Below are 6,000 nucleotides of genomic sequence, written 5' to 3'. Positions count from 1 at the left end.
TAGGGCGCCGTGTGCCAGGATTTGTGGGTGCATGCGTGTGTGCGCATACTAACGTACACACGCTCGTATTGATGCGCCATTGCGCATGCCCGTTCCAATCCTTACCCATCTCTGTGTGTGGCTCTGCACACGCGCATTAGTATTAGAGGTAACGGGAATTGGCAGCTGCTGCATAGGAACGAGCATTTGCTGTACGAGTTCTCTGACACCAGCACTTTCAATTACTAACAATACCATTCAGGCTCTGCTCTGTACTAGGACAACCAAAAGACTACTAAAGTCATTTAAATCTTTGGCTGGTTAAACAGTTTTCCAAAGTCTACTCTCAAGCCTTCACACCATCTGAATTACCTGGGTCTAATCTTGCACACAGCCCAAGCCAGGATCTTCCTGCCTCCAGACAAGATTACCTCCTTAAGTTCCCAACTGCAGACCCTCAGATCTAAAAGCACTGCCCTGTTTGCTTCTGCATGAAGGCTCTGGGCCTGATGGTAACTTCTTTCAAAGCAGGCCATTTTGCCCAGTTTCACTCAAGGCCTCTTCAACTCAACATTCTAATTTTCAGAACAAACAGATTTCTGGACTATCCTATCCAGACAGTTCTCTCCCTGGTATATTGGATCTCCAACCCTGCCCTGCAATCTGTAAAGTTATCCCTTACCAAGCCCTGGAAGGTGGCGACAACAGATGCTAATTTTACTGGTGGGGGAGGTGGGAGAGTTTACAACTCCTTAACTGTCCAGGGGACATGGTCTTCAGTGGAGTCAAGACTCCCATAAATATTCTGGAACTGAGAGCCATCAGATTTATCTCTACTGCACTAGACTCCCTTCTGCAAGGTCTTCCAGTCTGGAAACATTTATACAGTGCCACAGCAGTAGCCTACATAAACCACCAGGGAGGCACCAGAAGTTGAGCTGTCCTAAGAAAACCACATTTGTTCTCCTGGGTGAAAATTCATATTCCAGCTCTGCCATCTACATCGCTGGTGTGGACAATTGGCAGGTGGACTTCCTAAACTGTCAACTCAGGGGAATGGTCTCTGCACCCCAAGAACTTCCAGAATCTCTGTCAATGGCGCCGGGAACCAGATGTGGACATCCCGGCCTCCAGATTCAACAACAAACTGCACAAATTTGTAACCAGGATAAGGGATCATCTAGCTTTCACAGTGGATGCTGTGGTTATCCACTCCATTCCACCTAATCTATGCCTTCCCTCACATAAATATTTTTCCTTGACTGCTGCACAAGACACAGGTGTGGCATTTATTAACATAAATAACACCCTTCCAACACCAACAAACCATAAACAATGTAAAAGTGATCACGCAGCAGCCCCAGAACAACCTAACCACAAATGCTATGTACAAAATGGAGGGAGCTTACTTTACCAGTGCAGGATCAGGGCTGGGACAAGAAACTAGGGGAAAGGAGTAGGAAACCGAGTAATGGGAGCAGGGCATGGGATCAGGCAGGGACATTGCTCATAGCTAGAACATGATGCACCGATCTTCATTGAGGAAGGGACTAAATACCCCCCTAGCAGCCAGTATCGGGTACAGCCTAATTATTAGGATAAGTTGGCTGCTGGGAAACAAGGTGCCCCTGGGAATGTGCTCTTCGACTCTGGGAACAACAGTGCCATCAGCTGGTGACCTGGGTCCTGAGACCAGTTCTGACAGGCACATTCCTGGTGGATGAGCCTTGGCTTATTCCAAACAGGCCAGATTTACTGGCACAAGGCCCCCTATTCCACCCTTCTCAGTCACTGGTTTTACCCAAATGGCTAATGAAACCCAGGTCCTGAAGGATATGGATATATCGGAGTCATCTCTACCTTGCTCAGAGCAAAAACAATCTATGTCCCGCAAGCTCTGCCATCATACATGGAAGGCCTACTTTGCCTTGTGCAAAGTAGGCCTTCCATGTATGATGGCAGGGAATGCTCTGTATCTTGGCTTTTCTTCAATCTGGTCTTGACTGGTGTCTAGCCCTGAGTACCCTCAAGGGACAGGTTTCTGCCTTATCAATTCTTGCTTTACAGTCCATACTATGAACGCAGAGCCAGCACCCTTTATCTCTCGTGCAACGATGGTGTAATTACAGATTTACCACCTGGAGCTGTACAAATCTTTTTCTCGCTCTGTTGTTTGTATCTTGGCTTTTCTTCAGTCTGGTCTTGACCAGTATCTAGCCCTGAGTACCCTCAAGGGACAGGTTTCTGCCTTATCAATTCTTGCTTTACAGTCCATAATCAAGACATTTTCTTTACAGAAATACCTTTGGGAGACCTCATATGTAAGGGTGCCTTCATGATGGCAATTATGTTTGTTATGCCCTGTACACATGGTCGGATTTTCCGATGGAAAATGTGTGATAGGACCTTGTTGTCGGAAATTCTGACCGTGTGTAGGCTCCATCACACATTTTCCATCGGATTTTCCGACACACAAAGTTTGAGAGCAGGATATAAAATTTTCCGACAACGGATTTGTTTCCGATCGTGTGTACACAAATCCGACGGACAAAGTGCCACGCATGCTCAGAATAAATAAAGAGATGAAAGCTATTGGCCACTGCCCCGTTTATAGTCCCGAAGTACGTGTTTTACGTCACCGCGTTTAGAATGATCGGATTTTCCAACAACTTTGTGTGACCGTGTGTATGCAAGCCAAGTTTGAGCCAACATCCGTCGGAAAAAATCCTAGGATTTCGTTGTCGGAATGTCCGAACAAAGTCCGACCGTGTGTACGGGGCATTAGGTGTGTTTCTGAGATGGCCCTTTTCGGATAGAGCAGTTTCTTGTATTGAACGGAGTCAAGGTGGTTTTGAGACAGATGTTCTTTTCTACCCAAGGTGGTTTCTTCTTTCCACATCAATGAAGATAATTTCCTGCTTTCCCTCTGTTCTGCTCCAAAACATGGCAAAGAAATTTCCCTGCACTGCTTAGGTGATGTCCGTGTCTATGCAGCTGTTATGACTATTCACAAAACTGAGTCCTTTTCTGTCCTCCCTACAAGTGCTTATAGAGGATATCCTGGCTCCTGCTCCACAACTGCCAGGTGGACCACACAACTTATTTCCAGGACTTATGTCCTTGGAGACAGAGTTCCTCCTTTTACTTTTTAGAGCTCATTCCACCAAATCTGTTGTTGGTGTTTCCTATAAATTTACCTTGGAATACTGTACATCAGCGGTCCCCAACCTTTTTCGTGCCAGGGATCAGTTTCGTGGCAGACCATTTTTCCAGGGACCCGGTGGGGGGTTGTGGTGATGGGAGCTGGGTGATATGTTGCCACTCACTGATAGAATCTCTGTGAAGTCTGTATTTACAGATCACTAGCAGAGAGTGTTGACTGCACAGACACACCTATGAAAACCCTATCATTAAGTGGATCACTGCACAGCGCTCAACCTGAGATCCTTAGGCTCCTGCTAGCCATGTGGATGTCATCTGTGTCTTGTATAGTAGTTGCAGAAGGTTCCATTGTATATATGGCTGAGATGCTAGGTGTCAAGGCATCCATTCATCTCTCCTCACCTTACACCTGGGAAAAGGAGGTTTTCCCAAGACCTGTGTATGTTTATTGTGTCTAGGGGCTTTAGAAGGAGGATAGTAGCCGCTGCTGATTGACAGGGGGTGGAGCTTTACTCGCTCACCGATCACCTCCTGCTGTATGGCAATCGAACATAATAGCTCTACCTGTAGCCCCACAGCAGGGCGCCCCCGCTGACCAGGCAAGAAGCGGAGCTCAGGCGGCAATGCTAGCAGCCTCCAATACAGAGCAAGCCTCACTCGCCTTCCGCAAATTCCCCTGATGCGTGGCCAGTCACAGATTGGCATCGGTCCATGGGTTGGGGGCCCCTGCTGTACAGGACACAGGACCGTCCCCTCTGTTTCCTGTGGTCACTCCATATTGCTTGCTAAAAAAAAAAAAAAAAAATGGAGTTTAACAGTGTAAGTATCGAATATGTATTGGGTGGATATGATGTAGAGTGGGTATGATAATTAATATTTAGGTATTATTATAATGATGATGTAAGTACTCTTCCGCAGCAACCCAATTCTTCCAGAGAGATGCACTTTATTGACTTCCAACACAGAACAAAGTCCACAGATGACAAAGAAATCCAACAGAGGAAATATAATTCAGAAACCCATCTCCTAGGTCTGTGTCTTCCCAGCCATACACAGACAAGCCTCACCCAAAACTATAGACTGAATGCCGTGTTATATTCACCAGGCATTGAATGGCTGAGCAATTTGATTGGCCGTTTCAATTTAGGACTTTGATAAGCTTTAGTCTATCAAACAGACAACAACCCCCAGCCGTGAACAGCCGTGAACCACCCCAATTTGCACTCCCGCATATCAACATCAACAAGTCCCCTTTAGATATATTAATTAGATAAACAGAACACCATTTTGAGCCCTTGGAATACCTACATTCCTGCATATCAACAAGCCCCTTAGATATATTAGCCCCACAGGAGGGAACCTCCGCTAGGCCAACCCAAAACACTCCTTGATCTCATTGTTACCCCCTCAAGTCTAATTACCATCAATAAATACTTCTTCTATGGTCCTTTAAACAATGTACCCTTTGAAATGTTCAATTAGGTTAACAGCCCAGACCTCACACCCCTAGGTAGACTTGCATAAGATTAACACATCAAAGGATCTTCAACTGTTATCATAAAATTGAGTTGGCTTGGACAACCATTGTCAATCTGGTCTGGTCAACATTGACTGCATGTGTACATACACACAACAATGTCCCACATAAATCGGTGAACATATTACAACATATACAACATATACCCCCACTTGGGTCGGTTCTAAATACTAGAACTGACCCATAAATCAAACAACAAAAAATATCATTTCGATTTAAGGTACTGGATGCTTTACAATGGCTCATATAAAATATGAAGTTGAAACTGGTTACATCTCTCTTCGCCAGCCTCTAAAATATCCCCATGAAACAGTTATTAGATAATATAACTTTTAGACCATGACTGGAAAAGGATTTGGTAAACGTCAGTGGCCCATATAGCTGTTAGGCCTTATTATATCACATCAAGATCTTGAATATTGCGCAAAGACGAGCTGATGTCACAGTCCATCCTTCGGTCTGACTTCATCACCTCTCTCACCATCTCACTGAAAGTAAACTTGGTATGCTCTGGGAGCTCCAATCCACAAGTCCAGGATTCTCTCATCTCCAGGCTCAAGCTTTTCATTTTTAAAGATGCTTTTACGCAAACACTCTACTTTCTTCTTAATAGTAAGTAGAGCTATCAATGTACCAGCACTCACTTTCAAGGTCAAAAAGGTTTGGATATGGCAGTAAAACTATTTCCTTGCACTTGACATTCATGAGTCCATCTTTGTTGATTGCCAGCCACAATTTGCTTTTGTAATTTGCTGTAGGCCGACCCCTCATTGCCTTCAATAAAGCAGTTACTTGGATCATTCAGTCCACAATTACACCTGAATGGTATACCAACATATACATATACCTCCGCATGATGGTTCAGATAGAATCAGCTTGACATCAGTGTTTATCAGATCTTCTATCCAGACAAAGCGGCAGTGGAAATTCTTGCCAGTATCTTCACCATGAAAGGTAGAAAGGTCTTTTTCATCCATATATGTCATAGCCTTTAGCATATTATAAACAACTGAATCAACAAAGTTTCAAATCATGACTAGAGTGATGAACTTCACTCACCCCTCTTATAAATTTAGGAAAACCACCCAACATACTAAAATTTATGCTATGCCAAGCCATTGTGCAGCATCTCACCTTAGATGTCAAATATATTGATCAATACGCATTATGTAATATGTACAGATGTTATGAAAATTATTTTACGTTTAAATGCTTCTCTTTGGTTTTAAGATAAAGTTCAAGAAATAAAACATAAAGAAAATAAAAAATGAAACGCAAAAAAAAGAGAAAAATTAAAAATTAGGGCGTTGAAGAAAAAAAGA

This window comes from Aquarana catesbeiana, linkage group LG07 (genome assembly GCF_042186555.1).
Source record: "Aquarana catesbeiana isolate 2022-GZ linkage group LG07, ASM4218655v1, whole genome shotgun sequence".
Taxonomy (NCBI): Eukaryota; Metazoa; Chordata; class Amphibia; order Anura; family Ranidae; genus Aquarana; species Aquarana catesbeiana.
This window is presented reverse-complemented; position numbering follows the sequence as displayed.